Below are 20027 nucleotides of genomic sequence, written 5' to 3'. Positions count from 1 at the left end.
TTTATGATGGTGGTGGTGCATTTTTTATTTTATTTTTTAATGTAATGATCAGAGCTCAGGGGAGAAATCAAACAGCAGCCACTGCCCAGAGCAGGATTTGAAGCCGTGTCTTCTGGTCCTTGATGAAGATTATTGAACATCAGTGTACCCCATTCCCTGCAATGGTTCCTAAGGAAATCTGTAGTGAGAATATACCTGGGTAAGTGGTGGAGGAACCATGCAGTTACTAAGGGTGATAAGGGTACTAAGTGCCACTGTTGCTTCAATTACTGTTCTCTAAACACATTTCTGCACTGACAAGTTGTTGATGAATGAGGATACCGGGCATGTCTGCAGTTCTGTAGTGCCCTGTGAATCTCTTATCTGAATTAGCAGCACCTTCACAAACCTAAAACATTCCTTGTTTTGGCATTGTTGTTGTTTGTGGCAATGGAGCTGGGGATGTCATTTAGACTGGTACAACATCTCTATGTGTTTGCATTATAATCACTACCTTGTGCTTTAGCAGGGAGAACCCTAGTGGCTTCCATTTCAGCAGCGCCATGGACCAAATTCTCCACACACAAAACAGTCTTGGCAGTCAGCATTAGAAATCTTGCTAATAATTTCTCTCCACCCATCAGAGTGACCCAAGCCTTAAAACTGTTAATGATCTTTTCCAGCAGCTCTAGCGATTTTTCAGCTGTCCACTGAGGCCATTAATCAACGTAACCAAGGCTGTCCGTGCAACATGTACCAGCAATTTGCCTACAGAGAGAAATATTTCCCCCTCCTGACTCCAGCCCATGCTAATCTGCTTGCCCAATTAGTCCAATTAGATAAAACAACAAAAATAAAAGATTTAAAATGAAAGTTCTCAGTCCTGCATGGCTTAGCTTAATAACCTGCAAAGTGGCCACTAATTAAGAGAAAATTGTTTCATATTAAACCCGTCCCCAGACTACTTACATGATTACTCTTTCTGGGGCATTCAGAAGGAGGAACTCAGTAATCTACATCCTCCCATTTCTTGTTTGTTAGTTAAGACAGTGACATCTGTATGTTCTTAATTGTTTGTGGTGAATTTTTCTATTTTTTTTCTGTATCTTTTTCTTATTTTTGAATTTGTATTCGTATGGTTGGAAGGGGTTTGTTTTTCTTTTTCTTTTTATACTTTGTTAACTATTTTTATTTTGTATTTTCTTCTGCTTTTATTTTATTTTGTAACACTTTGAAAATCTCAATAAATATCTTATAAAAATAGACAGTGACATCTGTTATTCTCACAAAATTTGGGGTGTGTGTGTGTTGAACTGTATAAATTTAACTCTATGGGGGGGGAAACCTGTATAAATCTAACTATGGAAAAACTTAAAAAACTCAGAAGAAAATATTCTTTTGAATTATATACCTATCATATGGAAGGTGACAACTGGACAACAAAAATGGGGTCTATGTGCCCCAACTATTGCCTAATAATAATAATAATAATAATAATAATAACTATTGCCAAAGGACTGGCATTGCTGAACTGGTTGTCCTTCTGCCAGTAGGTGAAGATCTTCCTATTCCAACAGGCCTTTCGGAACCGATGGCTCTTAATGACAGGACTGATGTGATGCTGGTTTTATAGTAATTATCTGTATGGCTTTAATAGATCTCTCTCTCTCTCTCTCTCTCTCTCTCTCTCTCACACACACACACACACATTAATGTTCAATTGTTTTTATTATTGGTTTCCCCTCCTATGTTTTTGGCTATTTTTAATTTATCTTTAAGCCGTCTTGAGTCCCTTTATATATAATATAATGATGATGATGACGATGCTTTTTCTCCACTTTACTAAACTATTTCTCTGCAGCAGCTGGACAGTGAAATTTTCGGAAGCTGTAAGCAGAACAAGGTACTCAGGCGTTCTGGCCAAACAGCAATGAGTGCAGGTTACACATTAGAAAAAGTGCATTGCGGTGATTGGTGTGGTCAGTACAGGATTTCAGAAGGGAAATTGTGCATGAACAAGCAAGTCCCCAGAGACTTCAGCACTGAGCCATGTGCCAATGTGATAGCAATGAAAGTACTCCTAGACAGGAGTCACCATAAGGCCGTTAAAAAAATCCAAGCTGCAGTCGTAACTCCACATATCTAGAAGTAAGCCCTATTGATTTCAACAATCAATCAATCAATCAATTTTTATTTATACCCTTCCAGGCTCAGGGCGGCTAACAACAAATTTAAAACACTTAATTGTAGAAGCAGCATAAAATACAGTATAAAAACATGAATAACAATAAAATTCAAGTTCAGAAATCAATTTGGGGGAAATCCATTTAATAAGCATTAGATAATCCCCAGGGCTAGCTGGCTGAATTGGTCCTACTTGGGCCAGCGAGGAGGCCAGGGGAGAATTAGCTGTGGGGTCTCAGAGCAGGTGGTCTTCATAAAAGGGGAGGGGGAAGGAAGAGAAGGGAAATAAAAGTTCAGGCTGAATTCAAATTAAAGGCCAAGTGGAATAGCTCTGTCTTACAGGCCCGACGGAAGTAGGTTAAATCCTGAAGGGCCCTGGTCTCATGGGACAGAGTATTCATTCCACCAGGTCGGAGCCATCACTGAGAAGGCCCTGGACCTGGTGGAGGATAATCTGACTTCCTTAGGGCCTGGGACCTCTAAACTATGGTTATTCATGGACCTTAAGGTCCTCTGTGGGGCAGACCAGGAGAGACGGTCCCGTAGATATGAGGGCCCTAAGCTTACTCCTAAACCGTTGTGGTTAGGCTTGTACTGAGGTTTTCAACAGTTCAGTGCAGGCAATTCCAAACGCAGCAAACATCTTGAATCTTTTGTGCAGAAGCACCTGTGGACAGCTAAGGGCCCATGCTGCTGAAACCTAAATAAAACTTTAGACGGGGACTCACTTGTTGGCCTTGTGCATGGTAAAATGTAAGAGTAAGAGCAATGCTTACTGGAACCAACTTAAAGATCACACAGAAGTGAGAAGTCTCTTGCCCAAACTCCTCATCAGACTGGATGATTCACAAAAAGGCAAGAAGTTGGGAAGGAAAAAGGTCTGGGATATTTAGGGGCTGGTGAAAAAACTCAAAGTCTATGGATTGTAACAAAATGGAATTGGAGAGCTGTTATGCAACTGTAATTAGGTAAAGAAGGAACATACAAAACTACCTTATATTGAGTCAGACTATTGCTGCACCTAGCTCCGTATTGTTGACAATGGTTGGATCTACACTCACAGTTTATAATGTTAAGGAAGGGTTAAGGAATGGTTTTCATAACGGAGATGGACACACTACATTCTGCTTTTAACGTTCATAAGGCACTATTAAAATGTGACACCAGAGGGCGGTGCAGAGCAACCGGCAGCCAGCAGCAGGGAAACCGCGCCGTTACAGACAAAATAAGGTAAGGAACGGTTAAAATTACAAATCTGCCCTGTGACGTTTTAAAATGATATCTCTAATATTGTTCTAATAACATTAAACGGGTCAGTGTAGATCCAGCCGCTGTCTAGCAGCAGCTTTCTGGGGTTTGGGACGGGGATTTTCCCCACCTCCTTCCCTGCAGACCCTCCTGGATGTTAAGATTGGCAGAGAGGCCCAATGGGTGGAGCTCAGGGGTGTGTGGCCTGGCAAGGGCATTCTCAGTGGCACTCCCTGGGGGGCGACCAATGGAGAAGGACCTCTTCCCTCTGGCCTTTGGGCACCTGAGATTTACCTTTCATAGCTGCCAACCTTCCCTTTTTTTGCGGGAAATTCCCTTATTCCAGCGCCGTTTCTCGCTGCTTCCCGCTGCTATCCCGGATTGTTAGATATCCCGTAGACTGTCCCTGGGACAGGTGAGGCAGCTGATCCCTTATTTTCGAGGCTGCTGATCCCTTATTTTCAAATCTGAAAGTTGACAGCTATGGTATCTTTTCAGGACCCACCCTGTTCTCTATGACCGCATCTTCATCGTTGTTATTAATTGTACGCTTTTAAACTGCTTTTAATGTTGTATTTTGAATTGCTGAGGCCTGCCGTAGCACCTAAGAATGAAGGGTGGGAAATAAATAATGATGTTGATGATGATGATAAATCTAAGCGTTGCTTTAAAAACTGGCAGCATCTTTTCAGCAGAAGAACCAAACAACAAACGATGATTAGGAAAATCTGTTGGAGATTTGTTCCACTTATATTGGCTTTGCTTCATTTATCAGTTGCCTAAACCTATATAAAGCCAAGTTCCCCCCAGTCTCTGTGTGTGGCAGGTATGTATACAAAGGGCAGATACTGATGAAATGTTTACAGAAAAGATTGGCTTGTCCATGAGGCAGAGGAAGGATATCGACCCTTTTCTCCTGCGTTTGTCAGCTTGTAACCTGTTTAAGAAATGGCCCACAGCAATGAAATCCAATCAAACTCCCTCTGCAACTCCACCCCCCTCCCCACCTTTCCTGGAACGCTGGCAGAGGCTTCAATCACAATAAAAGAAAATTAACCACTTATCATATAAATGAGGAGAAGGTAATTAATGGGTTACAAATTTCAACTGGAGAGGGTTCACATTAAGAAGCAGGATTAAAACAGGGAGCTGTTACACATCTGGACCTTTTGCGGTGGTTTTTCCACGCAGCGTATTCTCTGTAAGACAAAACAGGTTGCATGGCTTATTGCTCCCACAAGTATAGGAAGTTCCCAGGGTCACCATTTATGGGGTCAGTTGCCTTCTGAGGAGAGATAGATGGAGAACTTGTGGAGGATTTAGTTAGTAACACCTTTTTATTTAAAGTTTACAACCGGGGAGGGGGGGAGTAACCAAGCAGACAAAGCAAATCTTTAAAGTAGTATAATACTCCCGCCCCAAAAGCAAACAACTTGCCTATGGAATCTCACCTAAAGCTGTCTTGGGCCAGCCAGCTCCGTGAACACAGACATCTATCTCATTTTCCAGCTTCAAATGTTTGTTTCCCTCCAGCCCCCAGCTAGTACCTAGTACCCAGTAGCCACCATCAAAATCCATTAATGAAACTTCTTTATTATTAGCCTAAAGATGTTTACCTCTTCACTAGTTCGTGCCACAAAAGAGAGTCTTCTTATGACACACTGAGCTCCTATAACGAATAATTCCACGAAATAAGCATTTGAGAGTTTGTTTGTCAAGATGCCATAGGAATTATTTGTTCTTTCAGATAGAGGGTTTCTGCACAATAATGACTTGTGCTGGGCAACCACTAGCAATCTCCAGCAAAAATCCCACCAGAACCCCTTATGCACATGGAGAAACCAAGCTGCCATGTTGCTTGGGAGAAAGTCTTGCTATTGTAAATGGTGGAGGCATGCCCTAAATTTTCTAAGCGCTTGGACTCAAGTGTTGGGTTAGAGAAGTACACCGTCTTGAGAAAAGAAAATAAGGGCAAGCTCTGCGCCTCATCCCATCACTCCCTGTAGCCATTCAAAATGGTGCAGCTGAGGGAGAGAAGGACTGGTCAGCCTGGACTTTCTGTTAATCCTAACCTGTAACGCGGAACCGACTGACTTCTTTAAAAAGCAGAACAAGAAAACAAGAGACAACTTACACAGAAAGAGGTAGTTCTGGTTGCCTGCGCTTGAATTTTTTTCTTGGAAATGAAATCATAAACTTGTTGAACTCTCTGTAATTTCTCTCTCAGATGGGCTTCAGTTAAATGCTTTATCTTTATGCTCATAAAGATAACTGCCAGTCTATAAAGTATGTTGGTTTCCAACCTCTTAAATTGTGCATATTTATTCTCACCTTGGAAGGATGGGTGGGCGACTAATGAAGTTAGTGCTGAAATGCCTGCATATATTGATTGGTAATGCCCAGTGTTTTTTTTCCTAGCGGTACTCAATGGTACGCAGTACTAGCACCCCCCAACCCCAATCTTGCGCTGACCCTCATGCTCCCTTCTAGTGCTACAATTCTGCTATCTTCCCCCATCCCCTGTGCCCAGTTCCTAAGGCTGATTAAGTAGGTGGAAAGGCAAACACCAATGCTTTTATCCTTTTGCCCTTCCCAGCCCCACACTAGGGCAAGGCTTTGGAGCTGCCCACAGCATAGGCAACTGACTGTTGCGCATGCGCACTGCATTCCCAACTGGAGCTTTTGGTGGGCATGCAAAGAGGGGGAAAGACGACGCCTGGGGTGCGGGGGTGTGAATGTAGCCTCCATGTGTGCATGGCCAGGGGACGTGGCGAGTGGCTGTCTTTCTGGTTCATCAGGCGGCAGACATTTTGGGGGCCCCGGAATGTGGGGAAAGGGTGGTGGTGGCAGAAGGCATGAACCTGGTTAGTGCCACCACTTTTTTTCTTTAAAAAGGGGCACTGGTAATGCCTGAAATAAGAACGTTCATTTAGGCTGGATTGGTCCAGATTTTTGTTTCACCTTTTAATTCATTTCGAATATAACCGCTCTAAAATCACATCAGTTTGTCCATCAGCATAGTTATATTTACCATGCTTAATTGTTCATCTTTCCAACGTTTTGTGTTTACAGTTGTTATAATATACAATGCTTAATGCTGATGAGTTGGTTCTGTTTGTTCTTTCACACAAAAAATAGAACAGAATGCAAGGGGATTTCATATGCAAAATTTTATTTAAGAATGTTGGCTACCATGGACCCAAGAGGTACTGCTTTTTCATACGTCCACCACAGATGGACGAACTCTCTTTAATCCCTACCGCAGTGCCAACATTTACTATCTCCTTTCCCCCCATGGGGGGATTTTCAAGGTGTCTATTGAACCTTTGAAGGGTTGTCTTAATAAATTCTGGTTTTAGCTTGTAGCAAGTGAGAGAGTGGGTGCTTGGTTAAATAGAAAGTTCTGCATAACCTCTTCTATATAATTTTGTTGTAAATCTTGGCTCTGTTAAATTTTATAATGAATATTTCCTTTCCCTGGCAAAATCTGCAAGCCAGATAGATAATATGCAGGCTTCCAGAGAAGAGATTACAGCCAGTCTTGTGACTTTTCCTCCCATCTTTTTTTACTCCCAATGCTACGTGGAGCTAAGCCAAGGCCAAACCTGGGCTCACGGTTAACCTCTCTGCTTACTAACCATGAGCAAACTAACTATTTTTGGCTCATTTTGTATTAATAATGTTGATTTTCAGCATACCAATTTAGTAGTTATATTGTTAGTTTCAATTGCTTCTACTTTTTTCACTTTTGTAGTCATTCTTTGTAAATTCTTCTAGATTCCTATGTTGTTGATTGTTTGGTTCCTCTGCCGGCCATGTGATGAACTTCCCTCCTGGTCTACACAGGACAGGATGTGGGACGGATCTGGTCTCTGTGGCGGATGTGGGCTGGGAAGATGAAGGCGAGACACAGAGGTCCTGTGCAGGCATTTCATTTTAGGACAATGTAAACATGTGAGTGGGGATGAGCCTGTCTCCCATTGCCTTTTCACTGACTTTTCAACTCATGGAAGATGACTATCTTAACTAAGGAGCCTCTTGTATCCACAGTGGCTCCCTGCATGTTTTCAGAACCCTAATTTTCCGAAACAAGTGGAGATCCTTCACAGATACAAAAGGTTCTCCACTTCAGAGAGACACTGTTAAGTTGTGGGTGAACATATCAGACGCACAGCGATTCTTCAGACAGCTCTTGTTTATTCACAGGCCAGAACAGAACAGAACAGAACAGAACAGAACTGAACTCAAGGGTTCAGCCAACCTGCTTATATACAAAGCAACAGTAACAACTTTCTGTAACTATCCAATCACTGAACGTCACTTTCAATTCCTTATTTGCATATGCAGACCTGAGTGAAAACTATCTACAGTATCCCCCTGCTTGCCCAGGGTGAGAACTTCAGTACATAACAGACACCTTCCACAGGCTGTGACTGTATGAGCAGAGGACATTGCGCAAGTGAGCTCCTTCCCTGTTTTAGCTATTCTGCCAGTGTCTCTGGAACAGGGGTCAGCAAACCTTTTCAGCAGGGGGCCAGTCCACTGTCCCTCAGACCTTGTGGGGGGCCAGACTATTTTTTTGGGGGGGGAATGATGCAAGAGCATCACAAGCCCTGGTGGATGCTTACCTGTGTCTTGCGAGCGGCAGGGGCTGGCGGCGGGAGCGGAGGGACGATGAGCAGCGCGCGAAAGGGCTCCAGAGAGGGGCTGCTTAACATGGCGGCTGCTCAAGAGGGGCACTCAGCCAACCACGGCTCCTGGGTCTTGCGAGCGGCAGGCGCTGGCAGCGGTGGAGGGATGATGAGCAGCGTGCAAAAGGGCTCCAGAGAGGGGCTGCTTAAAATGGCAGCCGCTCAAGCTCTGCTGCTGCTGCTGGCACTAACAAAGCCCAGCCCCCTTCCTCCTCTAGGCAGGGCAGGGAGAAGCCAGGAGGAGGGAGGGAGGTGGTGCCAGCCGTGTGAATGAGAGAGAGGGGCAGGGAGAGGGAAAGAACGTGTGCACTGGTTATCCACGTGGCGATTCCCGGACCGTCCGCGGGCCAGATCCAGAAGGCAATTGGGCCTGATCCGGCCCATGGGCCTTAGTTTGCCAGCCCATGCTCTGGAACAGTGACATCAATGTGATGTTCCATAGGTGTCTTGGGGTTCAGTGGCACAGCAGGGCTTCTGCCACACCCTGTAGGCCTTCAACCAACATCATTTGAGTAAAAGATTGTTATGTTAATCTCTCTGTACATGAACTATGTCTGACACAACGTGTAACCATTCTTGTTTCATGGGCTACTTTGAAAAGCATGGCATGTTCAGGTTAATTTAATCTTTTTATTTTATTTTATTGTGTCTTTGTTGTTTTCTTCTCTGTATATTTCTGCAGTGCAAAATCATCTTATTTGCAATAACAAAAAGACCCAAAGGAGAATGTTAAAAACCTGCGAAAGGAGATCGCTAAAAAACACCACTAATTTCCTGCATTTCCAGCAAAATAAGCCATCACTGTTAAACTGTATAATTGACACCATTGCTTAGGGAACAAACCTATGAATCTTATTAGAGACAAATTCATTACTTTAAATCTACCCTTAGGATGCAGAGCTCATCAAAGGAACCTCAGGAGGCAGCAGCTTAGAGAATGAGATGATTCGAGGCTACAAATCTACAGATTTGCTGTAATTAACCTGAACTAATTATTGTCAAGCATTGGGTCGGACATCATGGAGAAAGGTCTTTCAGGCTAGTTTTTAGGTCTCTTCAGTTTACTCTAAGTATGGTTTTCACCAAAGAAAGGAAGCACAACAGACCTGAAACTCTATTGTTAGCCTTTAACCGGTCATCACACCAAGGCAAAGTGAGCTCAAACAACAAATTTACATTTACTTCAGGTGTGTTCATATGCACAACACTCATGAAGGCACAATGACCTACTTGAAGTAGGAAATAAAAAACTGGGGGTAGGCACCACAGAGTATACTCTGGGCCACCCAAAATCAAACATCCCCATCTCAAGAAGAATAACCTTCATAAGTTGCCGTTGAATTGCATCTGACCCATCGCTTTCCGAAGGTGCAGGGCAATGTTGAATATAGCATCTCATTGCCAATAATCATCAAAATATGCACAAATGAATAAGGAGCTGGGGGTGCATATTCCACTACAAAGGCAGCCCTGTTTAGGGAAGCTTTTAATGTTTAATAGACTATTGTATTTTAATATTTTGTGGAAAGCCGCCCAGAGTGGCTGGGGAAACCCAGCCAGATGGGAGGGGTGTTGTTGTTGTTGTTGTTGTTTAGTCGTTTAGTCGTGTCCGACTCTTTGTGACCCCATGGACCAGAGCCCGCCAGGCACTCCTGTCTTCCACTGCCTCCCGCAGTTTGGTCAAACTCATGCTGGTAGCTTCAAGAACACGGTCCAACCATCTCGGTGTCTGCCGTCCCCTTCTCCTTGTGCCCTCCATCTTTCCCAACATCAGGATCTTTTCCAGGGAGTCTTCTCGATTCATGAGGTGGCCAAAGTATTGGAGCCTCAGCTTCACGATCTGTCCTTCCAGTGAGCACTCAGGGCTGATTTCCTTCAGAATAGAGAGGTTTGATCTTCTTGCAGTCCATGGGACTCTCAAGAGTCTCCTCCAGCACCAGAATTCAAATCATCAATTCTTTGGTGATCAGCCTTCTTTATGGTCCAGCTTTCACTTCCATACATCACTACTGGGAAAACCATAGCTTTAACTATACGGACCTTTGTTGGCAAGGTGATGTCTCTGCTTTTTAAACTATTATTATTATTATTATTATTATTATTATTATTATTATTATTATTAGTATACACCCACACATCAAGGACAGTGTCCTCTTTGAGATAGCTTTGAATCACATCCAACCAGGGGCTACCCACCCCGTTTTGCGGCCTGATGTAGCAGGGGGGGGGGGAGAGGCATGCCTACATTGGTGCCCCTTGGATTTCAGCATCTTGGGTGGCTGCCTCAGTCTGCCTCAGGGACGGCATTGCAACTGACCCTAAGCATTCCTCGGTGCATAAAACTGTCAGGGTAAGGGCTTCACCTATGCTAATAAACCACCAAAATGAGTAGAAAGGGTTAAGGACTGGGGGGGGATGCACAACCCAAAATAAGTTTTGGGTGGTTCGCCACAAGCTTTACAGCCAGACAACTAGGAATGTTCTGTGCAAAATGGCATTGAATTCAATGCCCTCTCATTGAGATTCAGCGCCATTACATAGAGGAAATTCTGTAAGAAGTGTGGATATTTGATTTGTGACAGCCCAAAGTTTATTGTGGGGTGCACACACCCCATTTTCTATTTGTCACTGTCATTTGAGTTAATCACATATTCGGTGAGTGTTGCACATATACAGAAGTTCTGACAGGAGAAAATGATTGTACGTCGAAGGGGAACATCCCCTCTGTTATGTACTGAAGTTCTCACCCTGGGCCAGCAGGGGGATATTGCAGATAGTTTTCACTCAGGTCTGCATATGCAAATAAGGAATTGAAAATGACGTTCAGTGGTTGGATAGTTACAGAAAGTTGTTACTGTTGCGTTGTAGTGGAGCTCTATATAAGCAGGTTGGCTGAACCCTTCAGTTCAGTTCTGTTCTGGCCTGTGAATAAACAAGAGCTGTCTGAAGAATCGCTGTGTCATCTGATATGTTCACCCACAACTTAACACCCTCATCATGGTAATATAAGTAGGCTAAGTTTGCTTTGGTTTGGGGGACATATACATTTTAATTCTTTTTAACTGGTTTATGAAAGAGCTGTGTTTAGAATGTCATTCATCTCAAGAACTGCTGTTCACCATCTTCAGCATTGTCCCTGTTATGTACTGAAGTCCTTATGCAAATAAGTGATTGAAAGTGACGTTCAGTGATTGGATAGTTTTAGAAAGTTGTTACAGTTACATTGTATTGTTATTGTATTGTTATATTGTTATTACATTGTATTGTTCCTTTCCAAGGAACTTATTGTTTATCTGGTTGACTGTCCAAATGAAAAATTATTTATTACCCAGGACCTCCTTTCTTATTTCTTCTATTTTTTTATTTTTAAGCACAGTTTAACCAAATAATATTGTATTTTATTTTGATTTTTTAAAAGAATAAGAATAAGTTTGTATACCATTTAAAATACTTATTTAAAATGTGGTAAAATTATTTTTTTTAATTAAATAAATGTCATTTGCCTTGCAAACTACTAAAATTACATTCACATTACTTTTAAATTACATCTGGGAGAAAGCCCCAGTGTATTCAGTAGGACTTACTTCTGAGTAGACATGGTTATGGCTACATTGTAAGTTGTAATGCTTGTTTGCCTGATTGTTAATTAACCATCAGCTCAGTTCAAGACCATGCTGACAGACTGCTCATGTTTTTGTCTGAAGGGGAACAGGTCTATTTGGTTAATTCATCCAAGGTTACCTATAGTGGGCATTGAAAGCTGTGGTAAATGACGTAAACTGAGAGCCAGGATCCCAACCCACATAAAAATGCATATAGCTCTACTGTATTGCCAGTGGACATCACTATTTACTAACTACTAATATCTGAGAGATGAGACATCGCTAAAGCAAAGCCCTCTGAAACACCACATGGAATGGTAATTCTATTCCCTTTAGATTTTTTCCCTGTGCTATTAATCTCCCAACTTCTTTCCAAGTCAGTAAAACACATTATCTGAATAATCGTAATGCTGTTAACATCCTTGTGTATCTACTATTTATGCTCCTCTTTATGCAAAGTAGATGCTGTTTTCAATCTCAGAGCTTTAAGATGCTGTATATTAGCAATTTTTGTCAGAAATATGCTAGCAGGTCAGCAGAATAGAATACTAGAGCAATGTGCACCATACAATCTCTCTCTCTCTGTGTATTTAAAATTTAGAAATCAGCTAACTATTGTTGAAAGATGCATTCTTCATTGTCTGCATCACCCCGACAGAATAGGAAGACTTCCAGCAGGCATTTAAAAGCTGAAACAGAAGGCACCTGCAAAATCTCCACAATATTCCACAATATTATGCCAATGGCAGTCAGAGAATCATAGAATTGTAGAGTTGGAAGGGACCACTAGGGTCATCTAGTCCAACCCCCTGCAACACAGAAACCTTTTGCCCAGTGAGGGGCTCAAACCCGCGACCCTGAGATAAAGAGTCCCCTGCTCTACCGCTTGTTGTTGTTGTAGTCAAATGAGCCTCATCAACCTGGGGAATGACCAGCAATGTGTTGGGATTCAAGCCTGCCTTCAGGAGAAACTGGCCACTTTCCAGGCACCCGGCTTGATCTCCGGTTGACCTCCCTGTCTGCATTCCCCGGCAGGATCCAGGCTAGGTCGCGATCGGCGATCCTCCTCAGCGTGAGAAGAACACCCCCCCCCTCTTTCCTGCCCCCCCCCCGGGCAGGGGAAAGAGATAGACAGAAACGTATTTACATGCCTTTATTTCTGTCTTTGCAGCGTTACAGAAAAACACGTCTGCTCTCTTCAAGCTCCAGCAGCCGAGAGACAAACTCCTCCTGTACTTCCGGTACAGCTCATATTACGCTGTGAGCTAATTCCGGTGCTTTGCACTGTGAATTGACTGTCCCTCTGTTTCCCACGGAACAGTCCCAACATTCCCATTATGTTTTGCTTCCAAGCTAGCAGCAGCTCGCGGCCGCATTGCTTCTATATCGTAACACAATGTTCCTGCAGAAGGTGTCTGCAGAGGTCACTCCCCTGTTGAAGCCTCACTTCCTGGGGGCGCCGGCGCATGGCATCCCACCACCTGAGGCAACTGCTTCAGCCCACCTCATGGGTGGTCTGGCCCTGGATGCCAGTCATGGGTTTGGGATATGAAGATATATTGTGTATTAAGTTTAGAGAGTCAGGACAGAGGATATTGACAAATTGCAGATTTGGTTATGAACTGGCTTACTTTTGACAAATGAATCCACTAATCAGCAGATTAAACTGAATAGTTCATTGTATTTAAAGTGGGTGCTAAATTGCACTGCCAGTTTTAAAAACTGGACAATTATCTAAAAAGAATTTCCCAGACAAATGTACATATAGATCATTTTGAGCAGTACTGCCAGGGTAGAATGTTCTTGCCTAGAAGATAACTTTTAAAACCATTTAAGCCACAGAGTTTATACTTACTCACATTACTTTGCCCACAGCAAACACCTTAGCCAAACTCTTCGTTCCAAACAGGTTACTTACATTTGAGCTTCTAGCTCCTCTCGCAATTTAATGGCTGGCCCTAGGCCACAGTTTTCTCTTTCTGGCCTCAGAAGTCGATTTCACTGATGTCCAAATTGTGGTTCCATCACTTTCTGGTATCCATTTCTTAAATCTGTTCTTATGGCCTATCCACTTCCAAGTCATGTGTGTGTGAACATCCACAACGGATCATTTAAACATCTGCCAATTGCCATTTGCCAATTTTCACTCTGTGCCCATGAGTGAAAACCTGAGAGGCAGCCCCAGCTTCACCTGAACCACGTTTTAACCCTTTGGGGATCATGGGCGGATCTACACTCATGGTTTATATTGTTAAGGAAGGGTTAAGGAATGGTTTTCAAAACTGTAAGGGACATGTTACATTTTGCTTGGAATGCTAATAATGCGTGATGAAAATGTGACACCAGAGGGCACACCAGGATCCGGCCCAAGCTGAGAGTGAAACCTTCATGTGAATATTCACAAGCAATTTATAGATAAAACTGAAGGAATAGCAGTGTAAACTGAACTGTCCAAAATTACAATAGACAAGCAGGGGCTGGTTGAGGCTACAGATGGCCAGGTACAAAAGTAGTGGACAGGCTCTGGAACTGATTTGGAGGCCGTGCAAAAGGCAACAATTGGCAGACACATTAGAAATAAGCAAGCAAGCAAAGGGATCATCCAGTACAGATATTCTCAACCTTGGGTCCCCAGATGTTGTTGGACTACAACTCCCATCTTCCTTAGCTAGCGATGATGGGATTTGCAGTCCAGCAACATCTAGAGACCCACAGTTGAGAAAGACTCGTCTAGAATTACAACTGTCAGGTCCTCTCAGCAACATGGTGTGTTTAAGGTTAGTGGGTGTGTATTTTATTGGAGCTACATGCTATTTCACTACTTGGGGCCACAAAAGACATGCAAATGAAGACTAAAATTTCCCACTGGTGGTTGTTGTTTTTGTTGTGTTGTTGTTGTTGTTGTTGTTATGTTTGCTAACTACCAGCCCCAGAGGGCTGCTTTGGAAATTGCTCTGAGAGAAAGTGTTCAGTCTTTTCTTTCCATGCCTTTACCCTAACTTGTCCTCTTGAAGCAGCTACAGTGGTACCTCGGGTTACAGTCACATCAGGTTACGGACTCCGCTAACCCAGAAATAGTACCTCGGGTTAAGAACTTTGCTTCAGGATGAGAACAGAAATCTCGCAGCAGCGGCGCAGCAGGAGCAGGAGCCCCATTAGCTAAAGTGGTGCTTCAGGTTAAGAACACTTTCAGGTTAAGAATGGACCTCTGGGACGAATTAAGTTCTTAACCCGAGGTACCACTGTATTAGTTTTGCTATGGGCAACAGAGGTAACAAAACTCCCACAGATTTGGCGATGGGGGTGGAAGAAACTCAATTTTTGTTCCCTCTCCGTTTCTTATTTTTTCCATCTTAAATTCAGTTCTTCACATTTTGCAGCAACTTGTGATATTTATATATTTTAACTTCATGAAAACATGTCAGCATTTCAGTGCTAACTGAAGGAGCGTCTCCACCCCCATCATTCTGCCCGGACACTGAGGTCCAGCTCCGAGGGCCTTCTGGCAGTTCCCTCGCTGCGAGAAGCAAAGTTAAAGGGAACCAGGCAGAGGGCCTTCTCGGTGGTGGCACCCGCCCTGTGGAACAGCCTCCTGTCAGATGTCAAGGAGATAAATAACTACACAACTTTTAGAAGACATCTGAAAGCATTTAAAAGATATATGAAGGTAGATATCTAAAGGCGTCCTGTATCAGGAAGTTTTTAATGTTTGGTGTTTTATTATGTTTTTATATGTGTTGGGCAGGGTATAAATAATAAAATCGTTGCTGCTGCTGTTGTTGTTCCCAAATAAATCAATTTTTATGTTTGCAAGTATTTCCCCCTGATATAATGCAGTTTGTATGTTGTTTTCACTAATATAGTCATTTTATGTACACTTCCCCCTAAAATATGCATTTCTGGGGCGGGGGGGGAATTGGTTGGAGAACTGCATCACAAAATTTGGATAAGTGTGAATTTTGAAGGATGGCTGCGTTTCAGTTTGCATATTGTTTTGGTCCCTCTTAAATGTGAAGTGAATCAAATATATCCCCATCTCTAAGACAAAGCTTTCTATGGCTGCAATACGAAGGAGTAAACCACTGAAAATAGGACTAAATGAGAGGAGGTGTAAAACCTTCATGCCACCTTTTCCCTTACATGGTAGACCCAAACTTTCAACATCTTATAGGGCGTTTTAAACACTCATTAAAAACTTTTTTTATACTTAATACTTTATACACTTTTTAACCTATGTGCATATTGTGGGGAGAACATCCTATTTTATACTACATTATTAGACATTTTATTTTTTAGAAAAACACATTTTGGTTTTTCGTTGCATACTTCCTGCCAAAAGACAGGCAAATAAATGCACCTGGAAAGAGACTAAGCACACACAAAAGCTTTGAGGCATCTGGTAAGATTATACTTTCATTATAAGACTGAAACTGAAACAGGCTTGGCTGAAACAGTGGTCTGATGCAAAACATCTCTGTATTTTTTGTTGATGTTATCTTTCATGCCCATAGAATACATTAGGTTTTATTATGCATTTCCTCTTTGGGAGAAATATAAATCACAAGATATTTTCTGCACTTGCCAAATGAAATAGTCCCCCAGGACACAAAAATGTTTAAAACCTGCCTTGTATTGAAAGTTGCTAACAATTAAAATCAGAGACGTGTTTATGGAGAACCATAAATCACAGGACTAGTCTAAAATAGGCGTGTGTAAAAGTCTCTGTAGGATAAAAATTCTAGCAGTAAAATATAGGAAAACAAGAAAACATTATATATGGCTATAAGAACATTTTTGTGATACATGCTTTATCCTTCTTCCCATTGACATAATGTTTTCTATGTAATTATGTGTACATAGGCAAAAAAAAAAATCAAACAAATATTAACAGGAAATAAGCATTGAGTACATATAGCATCAATCATTTATTGAAATAACTGCATAAAATATCATTAAACGACCTGATTATGTGGATTTGAATGGGGTACCCAACCAATATATTGTTATAGATTAGAGGGGACCCAACTAAACCCTAGAAATTAATAAATGTGAGCAATGCTAGAGGCCTGGCTGGAAAGGTTTTAAAGCCTGGCCCCGCTACACGGGAGACAGATTGAAGGAAAGGAAACAGGGATTAGCTTGCCCCATAGCTTGACCAATTGTGGCAAGGAACGGCTAGGAGCTAGTTGGGGTCATAGATATTTTTTTTTTTAAAGTAGACTCACACACACACTGGCCATTTGTTTTAAATGATCATTTGGGGGGTCTTGGAGGGGAGCACTGGCCCACAATGGTGCCCATCTGAGTGGTGCTGCAACTGTGCACTGGCTCACTCTGGCTGAAGAAAAAGCACTGCATTTACCTAAAAAATACATGCTGATAAAGGCATAAAAATAAGCGCCCATTCTCCTGATCTTTCTGTGACTTTCTTCCACCTTGCGATTGTCTCTGCCAGGTACGGAGCTGAGACTTTTGGCCCTGAGTGGCTAAGGGCCTGGAGCCAGGAAGTTCTGGGTTCAAATCTCCCTTGAACTTGCTTGGTGGTTTGAGACAAGCCTCATCTAGTGCCTCAGCCCTCCCCTCTGCTAGAAGAGGAGGGCAACAATTCTGGTTAATGAGTTCCCATTGATGGTGTTTCCATCTCAGGAGTTGCGCTAGAACAATGCTGAGCTTCAGACTCTAATATATTTCCCAAGGGGTTGAAACACCTGCATGAGTGCATTTATTTCCACCTTCTAAGTTTTTCTAGGAGTTCTGATTGATGCACCATTCAATAAATTCTGACCCTTTAATGAAAGTTGGCAGCTGATCACAAATATTAATCTTTTTATGTCCTGCTTTTGATAGTTAACATTTAAAAAAATTCTAATAACACTTTCATTGAAGACACTTTTTAATAAACACTTTCCACCATAAAGCCCTGCTTAAAAAGAGATTATTCAAGCAGCTTTTAAACAATTGGTCCTTTGAAAGATTTAATTGGGGAAGATAAACCTGTAGAGAATCTAATGGAGGCGCAGCTCTTTGCCACTCAAGATTATCTCTCCGTCACCCAGTGACCCAGCTTCTTCACACTACGTTTTAATTTTTGTACCAATTATACTGTATATGGATAATTCCTATTAGCATATTTATGGTCATTGCTTCATATTTATTGTCTGCACAACTCATTAATCTTCATCTAGTGTGTGGGGCTGACAGCTCAATCTATTTTGTAATCTTTGGGTGGCAGCCATACCCAGAAAGGGCTTTGTTTCCCTGTAAATAAACTGTGTTGGGACCAGAGGACAATGGTGCATCATATAGTGATTGACACAAGCCAGGGCTGCTAATCAAAAGTAGATTTTATTACCAGATGAGTCAAGTGCATTATGGGGCCATTGTTCTAGCACTGTCAGGGCAGGAGCGGATGTGGTCAGTCACCTCCTCAAGATGGGTTGATTGTTCTCCAAGATTACACAGTCGCCGTATTATCCAGCCCAGACAACAAGGCGACTCCCCCCGCAAACAGACACCTTTTGCAGAAACTGCCAGTGCATTAGGTTGATTTGAATTGCTAATATGTAATCTGTCTAGCACAGATGTGCAATGAATATTGGGATGTTTTGCATGTCAGTTGAGGAGGCTGAATGATGAGGTGGTGATTATTCAGTGATGGCTACTGGACATTCGCCAGCGGTTGAGTTCTAGCACTTTCCTCTGACACTAATCAGATCATCTTCCAAAGACTCATTCCTTTTGTCGATTCAATGACAATTTATGTAAGAATTTAAGATGCCTCCTCTTCTAGTTAACACGGTTGGCAAAAATTTGGGTATTTTGATTTTTTCCCCCAAACACGCCCACCTCAAATAGAATAAAAACTTCACACACAGACATCTTACTTATTTATTTTAAAACTTCAATTTCCATTGGAATAAAATTACAAACATATTCCAAGAGACTTGCCAAAGGCACCTCGTATTTAATGAAATGAATATATATATATATATATATATATATATATATTATTAAGAATAACCAGGGACATTGTTATCAAAGCATTCTATGAATGTGAGTCTAAAGACAAAATGATAACAGGTGCTATTATGACAGGAAACTACAGGTAGCAGAGCAGTGACCTGAAAAAAATCCCTGCAGTGTCTTTTACAGCTACACACCAGCTGTATACTGTATAGTTTCAAAGCTGATTAAAAATATTTAATTGATCAATTACTTGTCTTTTTACTGATCAGTATTATATGTAATTGTTTTTTTATAATATTTATTAGTTTTCCAACAAATTGAACACAACACTACAAAAAACCAAAAAAGAAAAAACATACAATACAATACAATACAAAAAAACCACTGCAAAACAGTAACATACAACTAACAAAACAAAAACCATTTAAAACACAGTCCAATTTCGATATCTTATCTTTCTTTCACTAATTTCCACGACCTCCTCACACCTCCCTTTTTGTATTCCACTTCTATTAATTGTTTCAGCAATTCCTTTCCATCTTCCTCTGTTTTCTATCCTATAATTGTCTTAACACATTCTAACCTTATTTTTCCCTTTAATGCTCTATTAATCTATTTCTACTTAATTCTTTATAACATTTCTACTAAAGCCATATAACTTCATTCCAACATTTTTCCAACATTCATTAATTTTACAGTATTTCTGTAAATAGTCTTTAAACTTTTTCCAGTCTTCTTCCACCGACTCTTCTCCCTGGTCTTGGATTCTGCCAGTCATTTCCGCCAATTCCATGTAGTCCATCAGCTTCATCTGCCATTCTTCCCTGGTGGGTAAATCTTGTGTCTTCCAATATTTCGCGATGAGTATTCTTGCTGCTGTTGTTGCATACATAAAAAAAGTTCTATAACACCAATTGGCCGACCATGCCCAGGAGAAAGGCCTCTGGTTTCTTAAGGAAGGTATATTTAAATACCTTTTTCATTTCATTATAAATCATCTCCCAGAATGCCTTAATCCTTGGGCACGTCCACCAAAGGTGAAAGAATGTACCTTCAGTCTCATTACATTTCCAACATTTATTATCGGGCAAATGGTAGATTTTTTTCAAGCTTAACTGGTGTCATGTACCACCTATAAATCATTTTCATTAAATTTTCTCTTAGGGCATTACATGCCGTAAATTTCATACCTGTGGTCCATAACTGTTCCCAGTCAGCCATCATTATGTTATGTCCTACATCTTGTGCCCATTTAATCACAGCTGATTTCACCATTTCATCCTGAGTGTTCTATTTCAACAGCAAGTTATACATTCTTGACAAATTCTTGGTTTTTGGATCTAACAATTCTGTTTCC

The sequence above is a fragment of the Podarcis vaucheri genome (assembly GCF_965113315.1).
Source record: "Podarcis vaucheri genome assembly, chromosome: 13".
Taxonomy (NCBI): Eukaryota; Metazoa; Chordata; class Lepidosauria; order Squamata; family Lacertidae; genus Podarcis; species Podarcis vaucheri.
Note: the sequence above shows the minus strand (reverse complement) of the source record.